At 33.8% G+C, this 27,698-nt stretch overlaps 1 long non-coding RNA gene and 1 other non-coding gene across 2 annotated transcripts; both read left to right on the top strand.

Moving 5' to 3' along the window:
• Positions 1-236: 236 nt before the first annotated feature.
• Positions 237-25,879, top strand: LOC114355627 (uncharacterized). The gene is made up of 3 exons (XR_003656123.1): positions 237-2,267; positions 14,171-14,201; positions 25,635-25,879. It is a non-coding gene; the product is annotated as an uncharacterized LOC114355627 (long non-coding RNA).
• On the top strand, positions 14,663-14,792 carry LOC114355655 (small nucleolar RNA SNORA16B/SNORA16A family). The gene has a single exon (XR_003656128.1). It is a non-coding gene; the product is annotated as a small nucleolar RNA SNORA16B/SNORA16A family (small nucleolar RNA).
• Positions 25,880-27,698: the final 1,819 nt, after the last annotated feature.

Here is a 27,698-nt window from a genome sequence, read left to right as displayed (position 1 = left end):
GTTCACTTTATGTTTTCTGAAAATTGGGTTAACTGTAAGATTTTTCTTCGACAATTAACCCTGAAATTCAATTATTTGCAGAGCTTTGTTTCAATGGTGCGTCATTTAATTCTGTATCTTCACCTCCCATAAATTGTATTGTAACACGTATATGGTCTCACCATAGAGATTTCCAATCATTCTCATTTCTGAATTCACAATAATAATATCTCTATATTATGCAACGTTAAGAATTTTTTGTAAATACCTAACTGATAAAAGATACCATTTTAGAGGTCTCAGAGAGCGATTAACTTGATGACGAATTGGTAGTCTTGACTCTACAATTATACCTTTTCCAATGTAAAGTTCTCCACAAATTGAGCATATAAATCAAAACGTTAACGTTTATTACCAACTGTTGAACCCACTCAAAACACGAGCGAGTTTAAAGAACTCGTCTGATCAACTTTCCAAAAACTCTCATCTACAACTAATTAAGTAAACGTATAAACGTGAGTCCCATCGCGGTTAAATAAATCAAAAATCTACAAATTGGCTGAAACAACACCTGTGCCAGTCGAATACTGGCCATCAAGCTTTTAAAACGACATCTAAAATTGCAGGCTTGACAGAAACGCGACAGATAAAAACTGGTCAGAAAAGTATTTAAGTTTTAAAATTTGAATTTCGAATCGAGCGCGAAGTGGGTGTGGGTACGCACATTACCAACTGTGCAAACGATCTGTACGTAGCGGGCGCACGGTCGTACGCCGCGTCATCGCTACACGAAAAAGGTCTTTACACTCCACACCTCAAAAACAAACTTGGAGGCCGCTCGCCCGCTCCGAGTCAACATTCGCGTGCCTCTAACTCGTCTCTTACTACATTTTCGTCCTCATTAAATCGTTAATTCAATACGACTTCGCTAATAATCGCTGTAGATGCTAAGCAAATTTCGGTAAAATTTATTTGCCGTTGACTCATTGTGGGTTTAGCATATTCTTGCTTATGAAATCCTCAAAAAGAGGCGTCGCCCGACTCTAAAATTCCAAATTAGAAACTCGCTTGAGCAAAGACACGTTCCGCCGAGAGGCCGTTTATGTTAACGACTTCCCAAGTTATCTGTCACAGGCCAGCAGCTTGTTTGTCAGATGTTAATTAAACATTTACAGAACGTTCACATCGATTCAGGTGGAGATGGCCACGTCAAGTAGATTAACAGTTACGTCCGATGGTCCGTGACGTTGAATATGGTTTAATTAATAATTTTGATTAACAGTAATGGGCCGAGTGTACGCCACATGTTGCGTTCTGAAGTAGCCCATTAGGCCAGAGCTGAACAGTGGCTCTTTGAGTCGAAGGCGCTACATCTCATGTACGCGCACTTACAATGTCTGACACTACGGCATTATTGCATCAAAAGAATACACATGCGTTACGCGGGCGAGGTGTAGGGCTGCGTCTCTTTCTATTTCGCAGCATAGTGTTGCGGTCTCGTTCTCCACGCACGACGTCGGTCGCGGTCGGCTCGTCACATCCCTCGGTTCGTATACCTAGCGCATAGGAGCTAGATTGGCGCGCCGCGTATTCAAAATAGGAACGTTAGTAATGGATGGGAGCTGTGCGGTGGGGTGGATGTGTGCGTGCGAGAGAGCCAGCGACCCTCCCCCGCCCGCCCCCGCGACGCCGCGGCAGCCGCGCGCGTTCACACAACCCGTTGGCCCGGACGGCGCGTCGCCCGCGTCGCGTGCGGGCCTTGTCGCGGCTGACATCGACGCGCGAACACGTATCGCTCATTGTTTTTTTATCATCTTGAAACACTTCGCGCTCTCAACCGTACGAGACTTCTTATAAGACTACGTCTACACATTTTTTTTTCGAAGTTCTTTTTCGAAGTTTTGAGATAGTGCAACATGGATAGTGAACTTCGAATTTAGAATGAAGATTTTTTTTTTTTCGAAATGAAATCACTTGTAACTTATACGAAAGCAAGGGAGCAAAGCGAATGCTAGTGGCGTAAGGTTGTACGATTATTTTTGTCGATAGTCAACTGGCTCTACATTTCTGAATGATCAACTCAAACATTTAAAATAAAAACAAAAAAATAATTAATCAAATGGAAGTGAAATATTCCAACTTCGAAATAAGTGAAGGAAGTGCCATCTAGTGTCGGGAAATGAAAAAAAATACAGAGGCGCTGAAAATAGTGTCAAGGAAAATTGAAAATAAAAAGAAAAGAGAATATGAGAAATGTTCATCATGAAGTTTTACTACTGAACTGTGAGGTGAGTACAATAAATAATTTATGGAACATTTTAACAAGGAGACGAGAAAAAATACATACGATACTGATGTAGAGCCGTCGGAATATTATTGATAACATTAACCATTTTGTTTTCATTTGTTTTTTCGGTATCAAAAAAGCCTAAGGATCCCTCTTATTAGATGCTTATAATAGTCACATCAATTACCAACAAAAAATGGCGCAAAAAAGCTATCACTTTAATCGTTGCGGCACGCAGGTTGTTTTTGTAAATAGATTTTTGGGTTGAAACGCGGCAAAAAACGTGAGTTTTTGTGGACAAAAATGTCATCGGTCGAAAAAAATGTGGCAAAAAAATTCAGAGTGAGTTGTAGGTTGAAGGGAATGATAGCTTTAAATACTTTTATAAACTCGATAAACATTTTAATATTATAAAGGGAAATGCTTCAGAAAGAAAAAATAAAGCAATAATAGCACCGTGAAATTCTTCAACTCAACATTAGTTTCAATTTAGAGATTAAAAAATACTCGTTCGTACCTACGACCCGGTTAGCAACAGCAACTTTGTGATAAAACAGTCACATGTTTTTATCTTGTTGCCATTTAACACACGGCCCTTATCACACTGAACAAACAGTCAAGGAATTTTAAATTTATTTAATTGTTTTTTCAAACATCGTAACTCACTTTTCACTGGTAGGAAAAGTTAAACCACAATTAAAAACAAAAAGAAAAAAAAAATTAAAAAGAAGCGTGTTTAAAGTTTAAAAGATTCCAAATTTAAAATTCGGAACTCTGTATCTTGCTTTATGTAACCGCTGTGCCCTCAGCTATCAGTTTCACCTTTAACTTATCACGTTGTTTTCGCTAAAAGGTGATTTTCGTACACCATTTCTGTATACTGTAGTCTTTATGTGGTTGATAATAAATGCTTATTTTACCTACCACACGTCAGCAGACACAACAACAGTGTTTTGTTAGTTGTAAGTGAGCACTATCGTGCCTTATCTCGGTTGCTATGGAATAGATGTACAGACACCCAGAAAAAAACGTGAAATAAGTAAACATATTTAACAAGCGAATATAGAAATTTCCTTTCGTACTGTAATGGCTTTGGATCGGTACTAATAAATATTGGCTTGAACTTACATTATATTCAAAATGCTGAACTTCAAAAATTTAGAGTTCCTTAACATTTGTGGATTTCTAACAAAATGGCACCAAATTTACTACAGTTACCACATGTAACCATGTACCAAAGTATCTACTAATAGTAAGTACGTATTACTATATAAATAAATAAGAATGTAGAGTCCTATAATTTTAAAACATTAACTTGCGTCTTTAAAACATTTTTTCGTTATTTTAGAGTAGGTACAAAACTAATACATAATTAATCAGGTACTAACTGAAATTTTACAAATATTTAATTCCACTCCATGTAAAAGTTTGTTCTAATAAATACGTAGTAATTATTTCCTCAATAAATCCTCTCTCAGCGCAAATAAAATACGGGCCTACCTACATATTTTCCAAATTATAAGTGGTTTGAGAATTTATTACTGTTGACAGACCGATGAAATCCACTACTTATCTGAGAATAATCTTTATTGGCTTTGAAACATCACCGATCATTAAATTAGTTCAGAAAAAAATATTAATGCTTTCAATTAAAAAAGTCTTAACGGCATCAACACATTCTCGATATAACTGGACGTCGAGAAAGACGTAAACACCTGATTGATCGAGTACTCGAAACTCGAAATTGGAATCGAATTACATTCCGTTAAAATTAAAGTCGTTCTTTTTTAAAAAAACAACATCGCGTTTGTACCCGCCAGTACTCAAGAGATATGAAATCGAACGCCCACATGCACACTTTTATCTTGAAATAATTTGGGTGTGTTACACGAAAAATAGTTTGTTATAAGAGTTTAAACGCGGAATTATTAATTTAATTTGGCCCTGGGGAACTTTTTATTTTTATACGGCCTTAAGCTTATCGTGACTTGACGTTTGTACTTATCTTCATGTTCTTTGACCAACCACAGAATTTGTGGTTCTTTTGTTTTCGTTGGAGCGATGATTAAATTATTAAATGTCGTCGCTGAATCATCGTGCAACAAAAGCTTTGCATTGACTTCACAAATGTCATTGTAATAAACCATTCCTCTTTTGGGAGGTGTGCATCGAACCAAGTTTTTGTCGGTCTCAGCTAATTAGACAATCAATCTTAGGCCCGACGTAATTTGGAGCCAGAATAGGACTCTACTTTAATATACTCGAAAATATGAAGATATAAATCAGAAGGTTGTTCAATGTTATTAATTTCAGTGCGCCTTAGGCGACAGGCAGGATCGTTAGTCTCAGAGTGCGGCCCAGGTTCGATTCCCGGTCACTAATTATTATTTATGGCCACCTCTTATCTCTAGCCCGCGGCTGTAGGAAGTATTACAAAATATCGGACTCGCCCGTATTGAGGTTTGAAGCGAGATGTTAATTGCCCGGGCTTCAAAGAGTAATTACTATAAATTGAAAACAAAAAACGGAACAAAAAAAGTTACGAGAATATTGTGCGTCGATTCATTCTTGTTCGAACGAGTTCTTTCATTTGTTATTTAGGAGGCATTCCGTTACTCGAATAACTTTTTATATAATTAGATACTACGTCCCCAATTTACTTACAATTTAATTTAATAAACCACTAATTTAGACACATGTGTACAACAATGAAAAAGCAATTAACACGTTAATCGCAAAATGGCATTTAATTTCTTTGTTTGAAATTCTAACCTAAGACCTTTTGATGCATTTAAGAATTGGATCCAGTAATTAACGCCTGTAAAGTTTTCATCACGGTGTCAGATGCAAAAATAAACTCGATGCAACAGCCAACTACAATGTAACATTTATAAATGAACCGTACGTATAAATCTAAGAAACAATATTCGACTTCACAGTATTAGTAACGGTCATTAATTCCACTAATACCTATATGGATGTTTTTTGTTTAACAAAATCAGGTTTTGCTTATTGTCGAATAACTGTTCCTGTCAGTTCTGTTTTTACTTCAGCATTGCTGCCAAATCGAGAAGACCACTTAAGTGTGTCAGTCTTGTTTACGCCAGTTTCGCCTGACCCGGCGTCGTTAACTTTAAATTTCTCTCAAAATAATTATCTGTACAATTAAACATACAGAAAAAAAAATTCACATTCGAACCTGCTTTTACTCCGTTTGTGGGATGTCACGATCTGTCACTTCATAAATCTCAGGCTATTCACAACTCAACGCGATAATTTACCCTTTTGAAAAGTTCATTAACCCTAAGTAATTTGGATTGACGCCATTTTTTACGTGTAATTACAACATGTAAAGTCGTAACATTAATTTTTACTTTTATAGCTACACTACAATATAAATGAAAGTTAGACATAGACGCTTCAACACGGAAACCAACTTTAACCAATTTTACTGGTAACATTTATATTTTCCGGAAGACTTTCAAAATAGTGTTAATTATTGTGCTGTTCTGTTAATTACATCGTCCATATTTTTCGCTAATGCTTCCTAATGCTGCTTAATTGAGTTAACACTTTTAGTGTTTTCTTTGTCTAACATACGTAAATGCTGCTTCTTATAATGTGCTTCTAAAGCGTTGGTATGAATTAAAATGTCGTCCAAATATAGCATTTACATTTCTATAGACCTATAGGTTATAGTATCGATCGCTAAAATGTGTGTACGGGCGCTCCACGTGGCCTGACGACCGAGCGACACAATCTCTAGCCTTGGGAATTATTTTAGAACGGGCTCGGAATATCTTGTTATAATGTATTCTTAAAATGCAAACTGCAGTGATGCAGACTTTGATACTTGCGCTGATCAAAATAAAAAACCAATCGATTGGACATCGATATGTTTTGCACAAGATAAAAATAGTACAAAAAGAGTTTTATGTGCGATATTTTAAACGTTTACATAGTATCTCCTTATACAGTGTGTCCGGGCATGTAGTGATCAAACTTTAAAGGCGTAATCTATGAACAATTTTATCGATGAAAATACTTCAAATTTGGGGCTTGACCCATTTCTCGAAAAATTACATCGATTTAAGTTTTTAATTTTTAGTTTACACCTCTTCTTTAAAAAACAAGTGAAAGCGTGGGTAGCTTAACATTAATAGGCAAATATTTTATATCATACGATAGCCAATAAAATTATCTATTAGTAGAAGAAGAAAACAGAAACAAATTTCATACATTTTATGGGAGTAAGAATGGATTGAATTAGAAAAATACATTACTTTTTTCACTTCTTTTTCAGCTATTTTCCAACACAAGAAAAACCAGGTCGTTAAGGTATGTTTTATTTGCATTGTATTATGAGTATTTGAGTTATTCTACAAAACGAATGTAAATTTATTAGTCTACGTCTATTAGTTTCGACGTAATTGTTGAACAAAGATACCCCTTCCCAGCGGTTTCCATAGCGCACGCGACATGCGAAAATGCACAACAATCACACAACCTATTCCGATTACTATGGAAACCGTTGGGAAGGGGTATCTTTGTTCAACAATTACGTCGAAACTAATAGACGTAGACTAATTAATTTACATTCGTTTTGTAGAATAGCTCAAATACTAAAAATAAAATGCAAATAAAACATACCTTAACGACCTGGTTTTTCTTGTGTTGGAAAATAACTGAAAAAGAAGTGAAAAAAGTAATGTACATATTTTTCTAATTTAATCCATTCTTACTCCCATAAAATGAATGAAACTTGTATTTGCTTTCTTCTTCTACTAATAGATAATTTTATTGGCTATCGCATGATATAAAATATTTGCCTATTAATGTTAAGCTACCCACGCTTTCACTTGTTTTTTAAAGAAGAGGTGTAAACTAAAAATTAAAAACTTAAATCGATGTAATTTTTCGAGAAATGGGTCAGGCCCCAAATTTGAAGTATTTTTATCGATAAAATTGTCCCTAGATTTTGCCCTTAAAGTTTGATCACTACAAGCCCGGACACACTGTATTTACAACTTATGTATTAGCGCATACCTGAGCTCGGTCTCTAGTTTTGTTTATTTTTAATTGTCAACTCTTATGTTTTTTTAAAATTCCTCTGAAATAAAACCGTTGACATTTTAAACTGTGACTATTATTAAAAGCCGAATTCCATCGCCATATAAACATTGGACTAGTTTGTCATAATGAACGGTTCATAGTAATTTGTGGTTACTGGTAAGGGAACAACAAGTGACCATAATATTTTTTCAAGAATAAAACGCAGCTCAGATGTAATGATAGCATTTGTGGATGCAGAAAATTGTATCGTGTGTTGAAATAAAAATAATAAAAGACGTTAAAGACTCGAAGCGTGCAGCAAAGGGAACAATTTTGTAAATTTTATCCCTTTGTCCTAAAAAAATCAGTTTGTATTTTGATTTTAACAAACACATGACTTTGCATATCAATGCTCATGTATGTATCTTAGGCTTAATAATTTCCTACGTTTTAATTATTCACCGAAAAAAAAAACTTTGGAGCTAACAGCTGTTAATGGGACAAAAGAAAATCAATAGACAATAGATATTTTATAGACCTTTCAAGGTTATGTTCGTTGGAGTAATCCTGTCACAATTTCAATTTAGATAGAAACAGACTTACTTAAGAACTGGACAGTCCGACAAACCATAACCAAAGTTAAGTCTCTAGTCTATCATTATTTTAATTAACGTAAACGCCAAAGAACGAGGTTCAACCGCTGTTAGCCATCATTAAAACGCACACAAAATACTTCAACTGTCAATTACTGACAGTGGAATCTTTAAATTGATATATTTTCTATGAAACCACAATTCTGAGAAGCAGTATTCATCTTGTGCAACAGTAATTTTGAGATGACTAGAAAATGGGCGTACGATGAAGTCTAAACTTTATTTACTACAAATGAATTAGAATTAATAGGCCTTTAAACTAAACTGATTATAATAATGTGATTTGAAGAAATGATCCTGGAAAAAAAAAAATTGAGTCAATAGAAATTCCGAACTTTAAGACTTACATATAGGGCACAATCCAAACTTAAAGTTATGTTCTTTGAGTGGTGAAGTCGTAAATCAGCAGCCCTCTCGCAATAGCGGTGAACAACGTCAAATGACCACAAAATATTGGCCTCCGACGACCAATAACGTCATAATAGTGCGCCGGGCCGGCATTACGGCCAGGTGGTCATTACGGCTACTGAGTACGGTCATTTCTGCACTTACGACATTCAGCTCTGAGTGTTCTAAGAACTTGTAGAGTAGATCTACAAGTTCTGTCCGATACCGTGGGTAAATACTGCAAAGGTTTTTTCGCTTCGCATGTTTCATTCGCCTCTCTCAAGTCTCGATCGACAGAGATTAAGAATACCTAAATTGTTAATTTCTTGTAAGACATGAACGGTAATTATATTAATTGAATCGACAAGATCTGTTACAGATTAAATTTTTACCACTTAATTTGAACAAGTACCATTAAATAACAGGAAATCGATCTAGTCTTTAAGCAGGCGGTTAATAATTCTAATTAAAGGCTATTAAGCTTGGATTTGCTCGAATTAAGAAAGTTATCTCATTGATTAATATTCCGAAACTGGCTGTACTCGTTTTTGAATTCACTATGTTTATAAAAAGGATAGGTAGGTATCTTGTCAGTGCTGTAATCAGCAGCGATTTGGACGATGATAATCATGTTATTAGTTTTAATGATACAAATAATTATATGAATGAAGTAGACCCGGTACTAAAGGCATGCGGTAACGAACACGGTGTCAGTAATGAGATATTAGCGCCGTAGAATATGACCGGGCTACACTTAATGATATCACTTGGCCCTACGGGCACGGTCAGTTTAATATTACTTAATTCTAGGCTATTACTCACATCTCACTGCTTATTTATACTATTCTTGACGGGCAATAAACACAATTTTAAAGGAATGTCGACGTATAAAAGAATACCTATAAAATAGAAATTATCTACACTTTCTCCAACACGTGTTTCCACTTAAACTTAGGAGCTTATCAAAATAGTCAGCACCCGAAATGCGATATTTTGTAAGATGTCGATTCTAATTCGATTGATACCGTCAACTGTCAAACCCCTATCAAACGTCAAATTCTCAACGTCAAGTCAGAATATCTGTCTTCGTAATGAGATTCTAATGAATTATTTATTTTAGCTTTGGTTGTACTTCCCTTGGGTATTCGTAATGTTTGTATATTACTTTAAGCAGTTTGACATACAGGGTGTCTCAAAAACAATGGATAACCTTGTATCTATCGATATTATTATGGTCTCTCTAACATAAAATTTTGACCAGGTAAAAGTATCATGATGAAATTTTTAAGTTTTTTAGAAAATTGCAACCTGATCTTGCTTGCTCTTGATCATAAGGAGGCCTATCGATGGTTGCAGGGTTATCCATTGTTTATGGGACACCATGTATATTTGGTGAATTAATGGCAAAGGTTGGCGCTTCGCAAATGGCCAACGTTTGTTCAATAAGCGATACCAAGTAAGCAAACATGTTTGTTGCGAGTGTCACGTGAGTCACAGTTGGTCACAGCCGAGAATAGAATAGATAGACGGTAACACAGCTAGTTTAAACGTTGAACAATAAGCATGTAGGTTTTATTAATCTATCGCGTTACTATATTCCATGACATTGTTTCCTTTTAAATAGCGCTACTGTGTTAAAATTATCTTTAATTTAATTTATTACTAAGGCCCGATTCGACCAAACTTACTTTATCCGAGAATAACTCCTGGTATAACTGGCACATTGACAGTTTCAGTATGGGAAATAATCAAAACTGACGATTTATTCCGAGATTATTATTTACTTTTGTTTGGTCGAATCTACTCTAAGACAGTAATTTACTGACTTTAGAACACTTTAGAAGAGTCTACAAAATGCCAATAATTGAAATTCAAGATCTACTTCAAAATCTGTATTTTTGAGAGAGAGCGGGGTATCCCTTTATCAATGATTTTACTCGGTAGAAATCCCTAGTCCAAAGACAGCAAGTTTCATACACATCTTCGCACATCATAAACAGAACATTTTGTGCTTAACATTTAAGATGTCAAACAATCTGAGACAATATTATTATCACAAATACCAGTCCAGTAAGTTGTACCAATGATAAACATATAAAATGCCAAAGTCTTTATTACACAAAGGAGCCATAACTTCGTTTTATGTTGCAGGAATAGATATTTAAACTTTGTTGTTTTCTCAGAATAGTCAACAGCACATCAGACTCTAAATTTTTATTGAAAAATAGATCTTATTGCAAGTACATAAGAGTTACAGTGTTTACGTTGATGTGCTGTCATTTTCGTTGCATAATCCGTGTCAATAGCTTGTGAATGCATCCTCAGGATTTTGTGTACACATTAGTTTAGCTATTATTTGTGTGTTTGATGTAGGTAAAATGCTTTATGAATATTACTATTCTACCATGTGTTTGTTAAGAACTGTTAATAATTTATTGTTTTATAGATTATATGAAAGCAATACCTAGTAAGCTGAATGTGAAATACTGCCCAAAAAATATTTAAAAAATGTTTTTTGAGTCTACTCTAGACATTGGTCATTCGTTTTAGAATCGACTTCGTGATCTATTCGCTACAAAATAGAACATGACACTTCATGAAATCATTTGATAAACAAAAGTTTCCTCAGTCATACAAATCGATTGGCATTGATATTTTGTCGTCGTCAAACTTCTCACATTCAGAACCGAAAGCGCCAAAACAATCCCGCGTCATCGCCAAAAATCCCAAGTGGAATTTGGAGTATAGTAAAGTTACTGTCGTCACAACACATCCCTAGTTTGTTTTTGTTGTGATTCACTCCGTTAGTGACGTGAGTGAGCAACAAGTTTTTCTATTGTCTCTCGATGACACGGTTACACATTGTTGTGACCGCCACTTTTCAGTCCGAAGCAACCGACCGCTTCTTCGCCCCGCCTCAAGCAAGGTGATAATTAAAATTTAATGACTACAAACAAAGACTGTCGCCAAGCGTCGTTACCGCTCTATGAAACAGTTTATAATTGGCTAATTAACAATAAAAGATTTTTTACAAATGATTAATGCCATCAATTATCGTAAATCATGCAACAATATGTTAATTCACAAAGACGCTCGCAGTTCAATTGGGTTAAGTGAAAAAATAAAAGGTTAGATATCAAAATTTTTGACAGGTAATTAAACAAAACACCCAACTTCGCCAGTGCATTGTCGGATAGACATAAATTATTATTTATTACAGCGAGAGTCTAACACGAATTCAAGGGCGTTGCATGACACTTACAAATGATTTTTAGATGTTTTTTGACCTTTTTATTTTTTTTAATACGCGATTGTTCTGTCTTTTACCGATCGTTGCAACACTGGCTGGTTAGATCACAAATTTCAAAGGTCGAAGGGACTGTTTTTTTGGATTACGTCATCGGAATTTGAATCAACCTTGCAACAGCCAAACTTACGTAGGCTGTTAAACAATGATTTTTAAATACAATTAAAGCATTACATGTATGATGTAGTGGTACTTTAAACAAATAAACGCCTTTAATTCATATGCGTTGTGTTGGCTGTCAAAACATGTTTGACATCATAAAGTAACAAGCAATTCATTACTGTCTACGTCACAAAAGAATAGAAATCTATAGAGCACCGTCTTTCAATGGGGCACAATCGAATAAAGTGCTTTGTACTTTTATTACTATTACAGCAAACTTGTAAACTATTGTGATTTAATTTCCCGCTCTTAAATTGAGTCTTCGAGTGTATTTTAGAATGTTGCGGTTCTTTTTTTGAATAATGGGGATGTTGCCTGGGTCAAAAAGCAAGAGTTTTAATTAGTCCGTCAGTTAACTTATCAAAAAATACTCTACACGTATTTTTCACTTTTTCAAACTAATGAAAATTTAAAGAGATAAAGCGCCCCAAAGTTCATAAGAAGAGGCCCGTGACGTCAACGCTTGCTTAAAAATGCCGCACGTTGTGACGTCGTGCGCAACTTCAACGCACCATAACTATGTAATTATTTGTTAGATTGACAAATAAAAATATATGTGTCCAATATTTTTTGATATTAAACATTACGGACTAAAAAAAATTTTTTAGGCAACTAGCCTATTGGCGCGTATTTTGACGTTCGATTCGGCCGCACCTATTTTCCTTTTGATTTTAAATTGGCGTACCGTCACTCGAATTCGATTAACATGCCAACAGTGTTTCAATCGATTAATTTAAGTGATTGCAGTATATTGATTGGCTTCTACATTAATTAACGTGGGTAATGCTGAATTTGTTAACATATCGGCTTACATGTTGTTGCTAGTTTTTTTAGCTTCACCGTGATCCGTTATACTCGGGCTTAGGAATTTGATACTTTCAAAGTTACAATGTTGCACTTGTAAGTTGAACTGAAACCATGCCTGGTGGTTTTATGTGTTAATCTCTTTCAATACATTGAACAAAAACTGCTGTCGTATTTAAGGTAACAAAATAGTAAAATACCCAAAATAAATAATTTTCTTAAGTATCCCGTTGAAATAGCTTACTTTAATCTACAAAATAAGAATAAAGTAAGATCCTAGAATAATGCTCATGATAAACCGTACGGTATAAGTAAATGCTGATAAGTTGCACAAACCGGTATTCTTATATCAGATAGTCTGTTTACGCTTGCCCTACGATTACACACCCTACGCCGTTAACCCTTAAAAGTCCATGCAAATTTTGCATACATAAATTATGTATGTTGACACCCAGATACCTCCGATAAGCCGGCAGACAAAGACGAATGGTTTTAAGTAAGAACCGTTGACACCTCGGAGTGATAACATTTTTGATAAATCGCACCTCGTTCGGATTTGTCGTGCCGGCTCATGACTAATATGAATTAATTTCAACCACGATTTACTCGGTTCAGTTACCTAATAAGTGGTATAACCACTGTATTTATGAATCTTTTTATTGCTTTGCAAATGGTTATATCGACTGCCATAGTCCAACGCTAATTGGCGAGTTGTCAAGTTTAATTCTTTTTTATTAAAGCAAGTAGGTAATTTAACTTACGCGTGCAGTCAGTTTTGTTATACATTTAAATTCCTGCTTTCCTTTCTTATAATCATGTATTATTACGTTTGCTTCGCTTTGTGATTTTATTAAAGCAATAAAAGTTTATGTCTTGAAAGACACCCGTCTTGTACTAAATATATCTACCTAACATTGGATACCGAAACGTTCTGTTTTTAAATTTTATTTTAAAACTCGTGCACGTTATAGCGGTTACTGGCCATAATAAAAAATATTAACACGGTAACCGCTGTGTTAGTAAAAAAGAAGAAAGGAGTAAAATAATTCTAAATTTAAATATTCAAAAACGGTTAAAGTGTGGGCAAATAGAACAGCTCGCTTAAGATTCCCATCGGGTCTAGCAGGACCCGTTGTCCCTTGCCCCAGGGAACTAGTTAGCAATAAAGTTACCGTTAAATTATTCAATTTCTTCGCTCAGTAATTGTTCGAAGACATACTCGTGGAGCGTCAAATGAAAATAAAATCGTAAGGGAATGCGTTCTTTATTTAAATCGTTCGACGTTTAGACAGTTATGAAAGCTAGTTAAATCGTTTATTTCATTTAAGACACTTAAATGCTGACTCATTTAAATATGTTTTAATATTTAAAATAAGAATGTAGTATTTTATTTGTTTTCGTTCAATTTTATGCAACTTCTAAACTTAACGATTTAATTAAATGTAATTCAATTTTTTATGCATAAAACTTCAACAATGTACCTAATTGTGCCTTCAAACCTCATTGCTACATTTCTAATAATATAATGTATTGTTTCAGATATTGGATTGAATCGCTGCACTGTCATGAGGTAAATTATTTAAATCCTATTTATATTTAGACAGTTGACGAGGAAACTCGTTATCAACATGAACTGTGTATTCAAATAACTGGCGTGTCACATATTTTGTGACTAAAATAATTATAAATTTGTTAGTTCGGTAGATGCTAGAGTTTGATACCTATAAGTTATTTAAATATTAAAACAATATCTGAAGAATATTCACGAAAAATTGGCTATAAAAAAATTTAAAAATAACTCATTTAACACTTTGCACGCCACGTTGCACATAGTAACAAACAATGTTTTTTTTATCTAGTTTTCTGTCCCTTCAAAAAATAGTCAACGAAAAAAATATTACATGAAAAATATGTATAATTCAACCTGACGCGTATTTTCGGCGATTCTCGAACGCACTTCGTGGCGCGTTAAGTCCGCCGTAAGAATCGACTCTCAACGAACGCCAGTTCGAGCCCCGACTCCTGCGCATTTTGGGCCTTTATCGAAGCTAACATTATTTCTGTAAATATGCTAGTCAAAACAAGGCCAAGACGAAATGCCCCTATACGGTCGCGGTCTAGACAACGTGTCTCTAACGTATCACCAATGGGGCATACAATTTTTATTTTATTACTGAAAATAAGTGCTATTTTATAATTTGAAATGTATGGAAAAAAATGTTTTGATCCACTCATTTTGAATGCTTCAATTTTGGTATTTTTTAATAAAAAAAAGCACAAAAATTATTGTAAAACAAAAAGGCCCCAAGTAGAGTCACTAATCTGATTACAACGTGAAATTATTATTCAACATAATGCGAAAATAGCGTGTTGTAGATAACGTCATTTTAGGATAGGTATCCCATTCATTTCATTGGTGGAAATATCACATTACTTAAAAGTATTGCTCGCTCATCGAAAAAATCCAAAACTTTATCGTTTGCAGATTGCATTATCTTTAACCTTCGAGAGAAAGTTAGATAAACATTATGATTGATGGAACAACTTAACCCTTATCGTGCCGATTAGATAATTATGTATTGTTGTGGATTTGTTGTCAGCTGAGCTGAAAGTGACCCTCGATTACGTAATCGTGCTCTGAGAGAAATCAATCTAAGCTTTTTTTTTTTAATTATTTTTTTTTTTCATTTATTATCATTTTACAAAGGAAGTTCTTAAACATATTACAATTAAATGCATTGGCATAAACCACTGAGGTTTGTTTGCAATGCTTGATGGTTACAATTACAACGTTGATAATAAATACATTGTGTATTTAAGACCTTTTTTAAAGATCAGCTACATTTAAAAAAGTTTAAAAAAAAGTCTTCATTTGTACAAAAAATGCTAAGCAGCATTTCGTAGGTAAGTTTTAAACTATTTTCGATCGTCTTTAGTCGATTGACTGCTCACTTTGCATGTCCTTTCGAAGGTTAAAATGTTCTGAAGTGGCAATTTGTTATTTTGGTTAGCAAAAAATGGCTTGTTTCACATAAATACAGTGCATTTATCATGTTTGGTAACCTTTAGATGCATTCGAATCGAAGTTTTTGCTTCACTCGCGTGTTTTGTGACTGACATTGGCATTAATCTTAGATCCTATATTGTTTTTATATTAAAAATTCTTTTGTTGCATTTTTCATATTCCGCTTTGTTGCTAACTTATTACGAGTACTTTGGCATGAATACCAAACTCCCCTAAGTAGGTATTGTCACAAAACTTATTGTTTTCTTGAGACCATCGGCCGCAGAACGCAATAATTCATTTATTAATGCAATGTTTCTTCTATTATTCCCATTTCTTTGTACACCACCCGGTTCCAACTACCCCAACCCTTCCTCGCCATACGGTGTCTTTAATGCCCCGACTTTCACATCCTTCCTGTTTTAAATGTATTCATAACACGACAAAAAACCTAATGCGTATCATTTGACGGTTTCTAGACAAAAGGTCGATGTCTATTGTGGGGTTAAAAGGATTTTTTTGGGCTTCGAAGATGCAACGGATAGTTTGCTTAGCTTCGAACGTAATTCGATGATGGTTTACTCTCGGTTTTGTTTGGGCTTTTGTTTTTTTGATGGTCCTCAACTAATAATGTTCTTGTTTTTAGAGATTTCGTCATTGAAAAAAGAAAAAAGGCTCTTTAATGACAGTCTGTCTGCTACATAGAAGTACTCGTACTTGATCGGTTCATGCTCTAATTACAACACAATTATTTTTTCAATTTAGAATAAATTTTCTTAATTATAAAATACGTTAAGCAAGAGGCTATTAATAATAGCTAAATGAATGTAGAGTAATTGTTATTGAGTATCGTATTATAAATACATATCAGCATAATAAACGACGACAAGCCAAATCAACTCCTAACTGATAAATTTCAACAAACTTAATAATTTACACAGATAATTAAAAATCTTAATTCGAATAATTTGTTTTGATATCACGAAATATGAGCTCTGAAAAGTAATATTTTTAACGATACACCAGCCAGCGATACATTAAAGCGAATGAAAAATGATATTGCATTGGCAAGATAACAATGTCGTACATCGTCATAAGTAATCGGCTCGTTAACTTCGGACTACTTGAGCCCTTTCATCGGCGTCTTACAAACCGCCGCACAAAGTGCGTCTTTGTCGTTCCCTATCTCTGTAGTCTGTACAATGGCTACCGCGCATTAAAGAATCTAACCCATTTGAATAACGCATCCCATTGTCAATATTATAAATATTATGCTAATGCGATAAAAGATATTTTTGACTCCGGTCGCTTAGACCAGGTGTAGCCAGAAAGGGTTCATGAGATTCAAATGTCTAACCCTCCTGTTCGTGCAATCATTTATTAAGATTTGCCCTTTTGTTTAGCATATGATTCCCATACATGCGTGCATGTGCATCGTAATTTATGTGAGAGCATGATATTTTTTGAAATTCGTTCACAGTTCTTAGATTTTGAATGGTGTTTGAAGACGGTCGTAAATTCGTGGATTAGTTTTATAGTAGTTGGAATAGCATGATGTGGCATTTTGATGTAAGATAAAAATGTTAAAAAAATATGTTTTATGGACGTAGATTTTACGAGTATATTTAAATAGTTAGTTTAATCTTGCTCATGTTAAGGATTATTCATTAGTGTAACAATTTTATAGCTTGCATTTTGAATAAAACATTTTAATTTAACGTTGGCTTCGACTATAAAATTATATATTCGTTAAACAAGTCTCTCTTTAGGATTTCGTTTCTCTTATTTAGATGGTTTAATGTGGAAATTTGAGTTTAATTATATTCATGCCTTAAACGATTTTAGATTTTATTGATCTGTCAATTCTGTAATTCTAACACAAAACCACTACGGTTCCAAAATGTAGACTAAAAGTTTTCCTACTTTATTAATTTGTATTTTTTATGACTTCGAATGTCAGCAATTTAATTAGGCTGACAATTACAATATTTCATGTTATTAAACCTTGTACCTGCTGACTTATCATACGATCAGACATAAAACGTAATGGTTTTGACTGTTGTAAGTATTATTTTTACTTCTGTCTTTACGACAAAAATTTAATAGTTGCTGCACACTGCACATGTATCTGTCTTAAAAAGAATGACTAATTATTAACTCCGCAGGGCGCCCAACATACCTTTATCCAGAAAACACAATTAAAACAAACTAATAGTATCACGCACTGTTAACGCCATCTGTCACTGCACAATTACAGAAATGTATTTTATTTGTTTTCTTACCTTACCTTGTTTCAACATGTCGATTTGTAATTGGAACCAATTTCTCGAGGTTCATTGTATGCCCGGGGCCTAATTATGCAATTATTGCAAACGAAAAACATCGGCCTTTTATCGGTGGTTACGACAATTTAACACTTATCCCGGTCTTCGAGACCGTGCGGCGTTTAAACGGTTAACACACTTTTCATCTATGCGTTTATTAACTGGCGTACTTCGTGAAGCTAAAAAATAAATTGAGAAAAAGATCGTTACATTTTTTGAGCGTTAATCTAAGATTAATAAATTTTTGCTCATAAAACATGGTGTTTATCGCACCTATAATTTGTTGATAAAAATAACTGTTAATAACAGTGTATTATGGTATTACATTCGTTTTTTGTTTTATAAGCCGGCTGCAATTTCCGGTTGTCATTAAGAGAAGGGTTCAGTAGAGCTTGTGACTTTTCAAAGTCAAAGTCAAAGTCAAAATTTCTTTATTTGTTTAGACTAATAAATAGTTCTTACAAATCGTCATATGCTCTTAAGGAGCCTCTACATGTCTCATAATCTTTTTACCCTACCAGCGCTTCGAGACCAACATTTGGCAAGTGCTGAGAAGAAGCGCCGCAACAAACTCAGTCACCACTGTCTGCCGGTTAATATAAATAAATAGAAATAGTAGTAGTAGGTACATTCGATTCAGGAGCAGTTCACTGAATTTACTGAATTTATTATTATTTATTATTTTCTATTAAGTCTTCTTTTATTTTTTTGACCTTAATATTAAGAGATGAAATCGAATCAATAACGGATTTCCTTTGCATAGATACTGAAACAGCAAGCTTCATAGCGTTAATGGATGACTCGACTGCGGACGTAGAGTCGTTATTATTAATAACGCCCATAATTCAATCTCATATCAACGTGCACTTAATTAACTGGCGTCGAAAACAATAGGCCTGTACACGTTTAGTTGAAAAAAAAACTAAAAATATACAGTTAAAAACATTAAAAGTTTTGGTGCACGTCGAAAATGTTATTGCTTAATTAAGACGGTGTTAAATTAAATAAAGTACGTAAATATTATAATAAAATGTTCTAACATCATTGTAAAATCATTGAAGTGTGTCCTTTTGGCTCGTGAATTCCGTAGTCGTGTCTAAAAAACGTTCTGAGTACAGTCACCCAAAGTAGCCAAAAATTCGTAACACGTCTTTGTTGGTCTTGGAGTAAGGTTTTGTTCTCAACTTTTTGACCTTTTTGGGTGTTACGAACTATTTGGCTGACTGTACTTAGATGTACAAAACGTATGGTAATAAGAAGCAGCACAGATGGCTAGTCAGCACAGCTGTTCCTCGACTATTCTTATGCAAAGCAGAATTTCATTGTGCGTTATACAGTCGCCCGTTGTACTTACCACGTACTAGCGATTCCTCGATGTAAAAGAGTTTACGGATATTTTATAAGAAGAAGAACCTTCGTGGTATTCTATTTAGATTTTTAAATTAAAAAAGAACACTTCTTTTTTCGTTGTACATTCCTGTGTTAAGTGAAACTATAATTCTTAATTTAAAATTTGAACTGCGCTTCGGAATAAGTATACCTAGTTTTTAAAATTCGAATAAGGAACTCTTTTTTTTTTGTTAAAAGTCTTGATGAAATGAAATTGGATATCATTACTTTTTAATTAAAGCAACTGGCCAGTGTAAGTGAAAATATTAACACAGAGGTACACACATTTTTATTAAGATTAAAATTTAAGATTAAAATAAACTTTTTGGTCTATATTTTTTAATGAAAATATTGCATTGTCTTAACTTTCACTGTATAATGTCATTGTTATACCTATATAACTTTTCACTTGTAATAAAATTGGTTATTTATTGTTTAATTCAAATAATGATTAATATTCTACAATCAGAAGAAAGTCTACTCTATCCAGAAACTTGTGTGAGCCATTATTATTTTTTAATGAAATCATACAAATTCTAACAAATCTTATCATCTTATCGCGTAAAGATAAGGATAGGTAAATAGAAGTTAATCCAGTCAAACTTGACAATGGAAGTAAATCGTCCCTGTTTTCGCTAAACAACGATCGCGAACATTCGTCACGGTAGGATTCGTGCGAATTCCGCTGTCACACGTCAGAAATATTTGACGCACATCGTTTCCAACGCTAAACCGTTTATCTTTTTTTAATTAGATCGATCGACTATTGTAACAATATAAATTATTTTAATCGTAACATATCTGTGCAAAGATTTATAGACAAACATGCGCTATTATTTATAGCCCGATGAACGAATAATTGCTTTTTTAATATCTTCTGCGAGTTGATAATGTATAGTTTTAAATTTATTTCAATAGAGAAAAGAAAACGTGTCATGCTATAACTGAGAATTTATTGTATTTTCTATGACTAATAAGGCGGGGCACAGTAAAATAGAGATGGCACGCCCGGACGGCACTTAACTGCTAACCAACTCGTATCCTTTATTCCTATTACCATAAGATTCACGTTAGCCCGTATATTATTTAATGATGCAATCATGAACAAACGCTTGGTTAAGAATGTGTCGTTTTATAGGCGTTGTAAATAATTTACGATCGTTACGAAAACAAACCGTGGACGATCCGATTTGGTGTGGAGACAACCGAGTAGACTACGTGATAGTTGCTGTAATAAACATGAAATATCTCGGAAATTACCTACCATCTTTCAGTAAAATTTAACCACGTACTTAAGTAATTTTTTGGCAGGTTTGACATTTTGATGTAGTTCGCTAAAGAATCGAAAGACGCGTCGTTTCGTCCCATCTCCTGAAAAATTGCTAAAAATTACTTACGTGGTGACAGAACAGACAAATCGTCGTGTCTTTATCCAAACCAAAATGATAGTTCAAACGATTACTTACTTTATTTAATAACGTACGTAGAGCCCATTTTTCCTTAGCTACACTCTCGCAAGCCATAGGAATACAGAACCTTATTTAAATGATTGGAATTCCAAAAAACGTATTTGAATTTTATTAAGCCAATTTTATTGAAACAGATTAATTATTCATAGCATAAACAAATGAAAAAGATGAAAAAAATAAGCTGATAGATTGAACAAAATTTAAAAAAATGAAATCAATCATTAAAATCGAACACTGGCCATTTTCTACTAAATAACTCAGCTAAATAAAAAAAGAATTATGAAAAATAAAATTAAATATCGAACACAGTTCCACGACCAATTTGTAACGTGCAAGATTAAAAACGTCTTAAAGTCACATTTATTCGCAATGAAATAAATATAAATACATAGGTAAGAACACGAATTTGGCATTTCTACACCAATAAGTATTTGTTGTAGCATAAATTTTCAAGTAGTACGTTAATTGGTTTCAAGAATTATTGTGATCTGGCACGATCGAAGTTGCAATTACGTACGCGAGTTTTTGCGCGCGATTCGCGATGTAATGTGACACAAGGAACAAAAATACAGAAGGGAAATGTTGACTTTGTTTTGTAAACATACCTATTAGGGTTTTGATTCTGTAACTTTTAGCAATATGATTTAATAAATATCCCAAAACACCCTTAATCCATATCCACAGAATTATATTAGGTTTTGTTGAAGTAGTTGTAGGGTTAAAATAAAATTGTTACCTACCTTGAAATTTAATGCAGTCTGCATGGTAGAGTTCGAAGATTCCCTATAATTTAAGTATAACTCTACATGTTCAAATTAAAATATCCCAAACAGCAGTTTTTGACTGAAGCCTATTGAATTTTCATAGTAAACTTTGTAACTGTATACTTGTATAGATAACAAGAATTCTTTAAGTTACACGTTACAAATGCGTTCTTGTGGATCTGGAACTTACGTAACTGTGTTAATTGCTATTAACGTTAAAGTCTAATGACTGTACACTAACTGCTAAAGTTCTCGTGCAAGCCTACCACATCACCACCATTACTCAGCCGGGTTCAGGCGTCCTACATTGTCTCATTAAGCCATGTACACATGTTCTCACACATAAATTCTCTCGGTTTCAGCGCTCCCTTAATTCGGTGGCTTCCTCAATAAAATTTTATAGGTTATAATTAACCCGAGACCACACGCAGGAGACGCGACGCGTTACTCTTTTGTTTTTCTGAAAATCTTCCGTCCCGTTTTGTCGCACGCTGTCTATGTAAGTCTATCTGTGTCTAATTGATAGTGTTTTGTTCGATAGTTAGTGCTGTTTTAGTTCGTTTGAAGACGCAAGTGCCGTTCGGTTGTTGTTTAATCTTTGATTCTATTTTTGGCTTTATCAGTTTTTATTGGCACTGTTACTGCAACAGTATCAGTGTAATGGTATGTTTAAAAATTGTTTGTTAGTAGGTACATAAAATTATGATGAATGAAAAGGATAATGACTCGTGCCTGTAGACTTTTACTCAGTTGCAGGTATTTGTTTAGTATTATAAACAATCCCATAAAAACATAATCACATTGTTTCAGTATAAAGTTTTCATATTATTTGTTAATCCGGTTAGTTTGGGGCACTGTATGGCGTTAAACAACTAAAAAAGTTAAGAAAAATTAATTCAAAAATAGTAGTAAGTAATCATAAATACAGACTGAGCAATAAATTGCAATATTAAAGTATCAAATTACTATGCAATGTATTCATACAAAAAATCCTGGCAACATTCTAGGACCTTTTAATATGGCCACCCCGTGGTTCGCAGAACCGTATTATGACAATCCTTAATTAACTGGAAGGCTATTAATTAACGGTTGGTATCTCATCTCATTAGGCTATATTTAATAAGCCAGTACTAGTATTTGTAGTATGCTGCAAGGTTTTCAAGCTAAGTATGATAAAAAGTTATATATAATAATTATGAGTAAGTTAAAATCGTGTTTAAGTTAGTTTATTACACCCATTAGTTCCTTCCTCTTCCTTTAAAATAACTTCAAAAAATAATAATGCTGTAAAGAGAAAGAAAACTTTTTGTGTTCATAACATTACATCGAAATTCATGTTGCACTTAAATTTTATTATAAAACCAGATATTTAATATTAAAAATACTTTATAACGGCCAATCGAAAAACCACAGACTAAAAATATTATAAGCGATTACCATGCAAAACAAGTTGACCCAATTTCATGTAACTGATGTCATCGACGAGCGATGCGAATTAAAAAATAAATAATGTTTATACAGGCTGTCCTTGTGGTTAATAAACTAGAGTACTAGACCAATATTATCTTTTAACGATTTACTTTTGTAATTTATAGTTTAAAATGTCTAGTAGTATCAATATAATGTTCCAAGTTTAAAATTATTTCAAAATTGGCTCATTAAGCGATGTTCCAATGCAACATCACAACGCGTACGACAGTGCAAATGGATGACCACTTATGTTTAATTCACAACACCCTGTATAAATAAAATTTAATGAATATGGTAGTCACGCCATTCTACAACCCCCCTATCCATCATGCAGGCGTGGCGAGTGACCGACGCAAACTAATCGCCCCCGTTGATAGATGCGACGCCATATTGGAATTTCCTTTTTTAAAAAACAAACTTTTCATTCACGATGCGCAAACGCAGCCAAGTAATTAACTTGCCTTGTTCGGATGCTGAAATTTAAATTTCGAATTCCAATTTCTATGGTAATTTCTTTTTAAATGTTTTCGGTTTTTGCAATGGTTTAGTGATGTCTATCATTGTTGGTGTAGGTCAAAAGGAACGATGGCTTATCGCGTTTTTATCGACTCCTGTAGAGCGTGAAGTGTAAATTGTTTTAAATTTGTTCTACTTTTAAAATCGACGTTTTTATTTCGAATTTACTTGTTTATTTGTGCCTGTATAACGATTTTCTTCGCTTTATGCGTTTGATGTAACAAAGAAGGGTTTTATGATTTTACAGCTTACATATTTATAACCGGCATCTAGTTTATTGTGTTGCTTGTAAACTTTCGCCATAATTGGAGCAATTTGAACGAACGTTAATGTAACATAGCTGTTCTCATGTAATAGGTTATTGCTAACATAGATACAAGTTTCATGTTTAGAGTAAAAAAGATTAAAATTCCTTACTTTAAGTATCCTAGGTTGATACAATGTTCAATGTAAAGTAAAAGGTACACGATATTCGCAAACAATTTTGAATTTACATCAATATTTCAGTTTGTTTTCTTAAGGTTTTATTTGTTGTTAACTGTTTTTTACAAAATCTTTGAGTGAAGATTTGGCCTGACACTGTAGACGATAATCTCGTCCACTTAATTGAACCACTTTCAGACCAGTTTGGCTTTCTTGCTGTTTGATGTAGCTCTTGATATTGACCGCCAGAACTGCAACCTGTAAAAATACATAAAACAGTTTTTATAGACAGTATTTTCTTTCTTTAACTGAAAATTCCAATTTATATCTAAGCATCGTTGATTGAAATTTAATTATTATTGTTATCTGACAAGTGTAAAAAAAATTGTTTAGCTGCTACAGAAATACAGTCTAAGGGTCATTGACCCTTTATTTATTATGTTCTAAAATGAGTCATACTTTAATTTATATTTAAGTTCAATGACATCAATCTTGTCCCTAGGCCTGCTGTCAAAGCATTTTTTTTTATTCAAAAATAGATCATTTTATACGGAACTGCCACATTTCCAGCCAGTATTTTTTATTTTATAAAACCCGAACAAGTCGTACGTGCAAGACTGCGTATCTCGGGGCGGCATCATCTCAAAGTTTACGTGAGCGGAGATTTGCTCGTATGTACGAGTTTCCACTCAAAACTTTTATTTAAAAACTTTTTTGACGCTCAACTTTTTCTACGTTGCCAGTTTGCTCGAGCAATTTATTTTTCAAAGAATTATAGTTTCGATGCGTTTATAAAATGTTAGAAAGGTTTTAATAGAGATTTCTATAAAACTTCTTGCTTATATTTCTCTCAAGTTACGACGTGCATTGTCTTATAGACAGATAATTAGCTAATTAAGTATAAGTATAAAATCCCATAACATGCATTATTCCACGACAAGGAACTAATTGACAGGCTAATTGTAAAAACATGCGCAGTTACTTGTTTATAGTCGGTAAGAAAAGTACTTGGAGTTTTACTTTCATCGATACGAGGGAAAATATATAAAAAACATGAAACATTCTGAAGTAATGTTTTATTAAAACATGCATTCGACACGTGTATAATTATTGTGACTTCTACCTGTTGTGTAACTATAATAATTAGAAGTGACTTGACTTTATCTATTAGGTATAATTTATAATGACAAATTATTCGTGTTTAATAAACTCAACAAGAAAATCGTTGAGGGTAACCGACGGTCTGTGTAGTTATTAAAATTAATGATTATATTAACTTAATAAAAAATGTTACGTGTACGTAAGTAGGTACATATTTTATGAAGTTAAGCGTCTACGTCTAATAATTAGTGTTAAAAGGCACAAAAAAGTATAATATTAAATAAAAGATATCAACGGTTTATAAAATACTTAAACCATTATTCAACCGCTACTTAATTAAAAAAATGCATTCACTGTTTGAAATTTTGGAACGCTAGTTTAAATTAGGAACTCTATATTCCCAAAATAAAATCACACGTCTTCCAAATTCAAATTGATTCGAAATTCGAAATAAAAAAGAATCAAAAAACCTAGACCGCGGTACCACCAAGCTCACATCAAACTCGAACTCGTCTCGATTAACGAAATCTTCTTACGTTTCAGATTCGAACGTGTCGGAAACTGGAAAAAAACATCGCCGCGCCCAACCTGTTGTGGTTGGGGACATTTGGTGAGCGCTCGAATTTATTCTTTACCCTTTTTTGCTCCACTTTTTAAGTTTAAAAAATGTAAATAATACGATCCTTTGAAAATGTTGAGATACAAGTGGTGTAAGGCTTGGGCACACCGCACTCAAGTGTTTAAAATTTTATTAAACTTTGAGAGAGCTATTTTCCGGAATAAAGTTATTGTTCGATACTTCCTCCATAATCCAATTAGTTATCAAAAGCAGTTTTAACATAAGTGCAGTTTATAAAAAAAATACAATCAATGATCATCATTGTATTAAAGATAAAATACTGATATCCTACATAAATACTGATTAACAGATACATTAAATGAAAAGATATGATATGTTTATCAAACACAAATGAGTTGTGACCATTCCTTTCATACCGTAATTTGGACTGCGCATGAAGACTTAAAACAAACTTCTTCTATGAATTTGCTTCCTAGGGTTACATTTAAATTATTTGGTTAACTGCACTCGGTGCATCTCCGCCCCAACATCTCACATTGGGACTGACAGGACCACTCTGGTTGAGGTTAAGTGCAGGTATCGTCTTTTACGTTTTTTATTCCTTTTTCAATCCGGCCCGGCTTGAAAATAGGTTATAACCTATTTATTTTGCCTTTGAAATTGTGTAGGATAAACTTTAATTTGGAAGGGTTAGGGTTAGTTTTTTACGCCATAGATTAGATGCACTCGTGACAGTTATAATTTAGTTTTTTACGGCTCGGAATGGGAACTTTTTATTCCTTTGCTTTTAATTAAAGTGGCCAGTATTTTTTAAAATTTGAAATTGGAATTTGTTTAAAAATTATGAGTGACTTAAAAACAAATGACAAACCTAGCTCTACAAACAAGTGCATTGCGATGCCACACATGTGTTCCGCTGCAGAAATAGCTTCTTCGAACCGCTTCAATCATTAATTTGATTCCTTTTTGTCACACATAGACAATCGCAGACTCCGTTGATATGTTTTAAATTATATATTACTTTTATAGCCCTCTATTTGTTACATCCCAACCACACTGTAGAATCGACTGTACTTTAAACTACTAAGGTTGTTTTTAGACTGGTTGAGTACCAATGGCGGTTTCACAGAATCGGGCCTGGTATGATTGTATGCAGCAAATTATCTAGGCATTCAGAAAGGTCCCACAGATTCTTAGTATTTAAGCCAAGATAAATACTAGCCTCCGCTGTGGTATTTAGATGCTTTTTGTCCGTTAATCTTTATTTGATTTAATGGCGGCTGGGAGAGCAATTTGCTTTTCGCAGGATTTGTATTTCTTGCTGGTGAGGGAAGCTAAATTAAAATTGCAAGAAATTATTTTGAATTTTTATTTGAGAAGTCACATTTGTTTTTTCTCCTAATGAAATGTTTCGTAAAGTAGCTCTACAAAATGTCCTGAAAAAGAATAAAAAAGAGGCATTTAAGTAAATTCATAAATACACTGCTTAAACTGCAGTACGTGTGATTGGGAACTTTTTTTGTCTTTCTGATTATGGCCAGCATCAAAAAAGGTTAAAAACTTTTTCCAGCAGCTGTACATCTGTGATAAGTCACTTTTAAATTTCGAATACGGTTTTTGTTCTGGAAACAATTTACCATATCCGACCGTGGGAGTTAACTGACAACTTTGTTTACAGCCAACGATAAATGTTTACAACAAATTGTTTACAGCAAGTTGTTGCGAGTTTGTAAACAAATGTCAGATGTAGGTTACTGGATGCAGATTGTGTTAAAGAAAACAAAATTAAAAATACTAAATATTCACGTCAAGTCGCATTTATTTCAAATATTCGTTTTACACTTAGTAAATCACTAGTAGGTATTGGTAGATTGATTAAACTAATTAGTAACTTAAATAATGCTATGCTTTAAAAAGCATCGTATAACGTCGGAAACGATTACCATAATCGTCGAATAAGACGGAAAAAATGTTGCCGTTTTAATACGAACACACGCTGTTTCACGTTTTTAGTAAATAGCATGTTA

This window comes from Ostrinia furnacalis, unplaced genomic scaffold, assembly GCF_004193835.3.
Source record: "Ostrinia furnacalis isolate ACB-3 unplaced genomic scaffold, ASM419383v2 OfSCF2450, whole genome shotgun sequence".
NCBI lineage: Eukaryota > Metazoa > Arthropoda > Insecta > Lepidoptera > Crambidae > Ostrinia > Ostrinia furnacalis.
The sequence above is the reverse complement of the archived record's forward strand: the minus strand, read 5'-3'. Positions and strand labels throughout refer to the sequence as shown.